The 2,630-nt window shown below is 45.9% G+C and overlaps 1 pseudogene; it reads right to left on the bottom strand.

The window, feature by feature from the left end:
• Positions 1-1,318: 1,318 nt before the first annotated feature.
• LOC146021316 (UDP-glucuronosyltransferase 1A5 pseudogene) lies at positions 1,319-2,239 on the bottom strand (annotated as a pseudogene).
• Between the last annotated feature and the right edge of the window lie 391 nt (positions 2,240-2,630).

Below are 2,630 nucleotides of genomic sequence, written 5' to 3' on the forward strand. Positions count from 1 at the left end.
ACACTGTCCAAAACATGGCTTATGTAATACACAGCCACAATTATCACCAAATTCATGCGAACAGCAACAGACTCTAGTGGGGTGGGGTACGGACTCTACTGCCGTGCTCAGAACAGTTAATCCCCCCATTGCAGATCAAAGTCAGGACCATGGCGCGCCCACTGTTAAAAGTCATGCCCTCTGGATCAGCCATATATATATATATATATATATATATATATATATATATATCTCTTATATATTTAGCCAGATCTGTCACTCAACCCCTGTGGAGAACGTTCCTGTGTAGAACAGTTTCACTTTCATGTGTCTGACGTTCCACCCCCTTGACATCAACTCCCCCCGCCCAGCCAGGGCTACAGTACACGCCCACCATCCACCATTACTCCACAGCCACCATCCACCATTACTCCTGCACATCCCAGTAGGAGGAGACACTGACTCAGGGCCACCGTCCGGTACTCCTGTGCTGCCACGCTGGACCCTCACCCACTGCCAGAAGCTGCAATATAGGGCATCTTTCATACAATTCTAACCATATTTCTCACAATTCAAATGTTCACAAATTAAGGGGCGTAGCCCCTTACGCCGGTGTGAAGAGCGCCCGTAGGGCGCGATGAATCACCTAGTATATATATATACATAGAGAAAAAGAGAGAGAGAGAGAGTGTGCAGAAAGTTTAGCATTTCTGCCTCACGGCATTGTGGCCATGGTTTAGAGCAGTGATGGCTAACCTTGACACTCCAGCTGTTGTTGAACTACACATCCCAGCATGCCCTGCATCAAGTTTACTATTTGGCCATGCTAAAACTGATGCAGAGCATGCTGGGATGTGTAGTTCAACAACAGCTGGAGTGTCAAGGTTAGCCATCACTGATTTAGAGTCTGCCGTGGGAACTACAGTACCTATGTGAAGTTTGTTTTCCCATATTTGCACAAGTTTTTTTCACCCAGTGCTCTAGGTTCCTCCCACATTGCGATAAACATATTTGTAGGTTAACTGACTTATGACAGTATTAACCCTAGTGTGTGTTCATGCTGTATGAAATTTAAAATGGCAAGATCTAATCTGTAGGCACTATATAAAATAAGGCAATATGGTTAATTAAAATGATCTAGAACAGGAGTGGCCAAACCTGTCCTCAAGATCTACCAACAGTTCATGTTTTTCAGGCAACCTGTGGATCTAGAGTAGGAATGACTGCAGCATGTTTGAATATGTGAAAGTTAGTAATGACTACAGCTGTGCACCAGCTAGATGAATGGGAAAACGTGGACCGGTGGTAGATCTCGAGGACCGAATTGGCCACCCCTGATCTAGAACATGGAGGACAGATGTTTAAGATAAAAAAAATACTTCATATGAATTCCTACCTGATTAAGAAGCTTTCGTTTGACACAATTGATTCCTCCTATGAAGACCATGTTGGGCATCACCGGCTTCGGGTAATCAAACACAAAGTCAATTCTCATCAACCAGATGGCTGCGTGGCCAAGAATCTCCTGCAGGCTGACCTCTCTCTGTAGGAATTCAGAGGCCAGTAACTGGTAGGGAGCATAAAAAGAATCACACAGGAAGAATGAGACCACCTCAAACAGGGAATTCTTCAACCGCTGAGGAAAAGTCATTCGATCGGCCAAACTTGTCAACATCCTGGGGATATACGATAATGGCAATGGGCACTTAGAGGACTTAGAATCTAGATGGCAAGGTACAGCGCGCAAGAAGAAAACAGAGGGAACATATAGGTGCTCTGCAAGGAATTGACCACAAGGGACCACAGGATCTGTGAAGACGATATCAAATTTAATTTGTTCCAGAGATCGTATCAACTGAGTATTGTTCAACATCCCTACACAACTACGCAACATTAGCTCCGCTCCTTCTGTCATCTTCTCATGGACCTTAAGAAATTTCTGCAGAAACGGTCTTTCAGTGAACAACTCAATTGCGAAAGATGAGAAAATGTTCTGTAGATGTTCCAAGGAGTAGGATACAGGGTAGAACTTCACCTCACAGTTTTGAGACGTCTGAAGGTGGAGATTGGTTTCTGGAGCAACCACTACAACTTGGTGTCCTTTTCCCCTCAGTAAATCCACCACAAAGCGCATGCTTAACCAGTGGCTGCCATCTACAGGCACAACGAGGATTCTGCCACCCTCAACCAATGATACATGGCTAAAAGTAAATAAAAGAACGCCAACTGTAATATATAAAGAGAGATGCGAGCTCGCCATGTCCTCACTCTGCAGAATAAAGCTTATCTGCTAACGTTCTTTGGAGATCTGGACTTTCATATATAACACTCTACTACCTCATTGAGCAATAAACTAGGACAGGGGCCCTTATTCTGATCGGTGCGGAAATTCCCGCTTGCGTACGGGCCGCCGATGTTTATCTTCTGCGCATGTGCAGAGGTCACTCTGCGCATGTGCAGGCGATTTCGCCGCAAGGATTCTCTATACGCCGCACAGGGGGCGTAGAGGGGCGTGAGGGTCTACTTATCCTCATTACCCTATGCATACGCCCAGCGTTTCATGGGCGTTCCCATGCAAACGCGGGGCGTATGCATGGTAATGAGGCCGTGACGCGTGGGTACGGGGCGGGCATCTGACATCGCCGGATGTC

This window comes from Crinia signifera, chromosome 7 (assembly GCF_055691185.1).
Source record: "Crinia signifera chromosome 7, ASM5569118v1, whole genome shotgun sequence".
NCBI classification, from domain to species: Eukaryota; Metazoa; Chordata; class Amphibia; order Anura; family Myobatrachidae; genus Crinia; species Crinia signifera.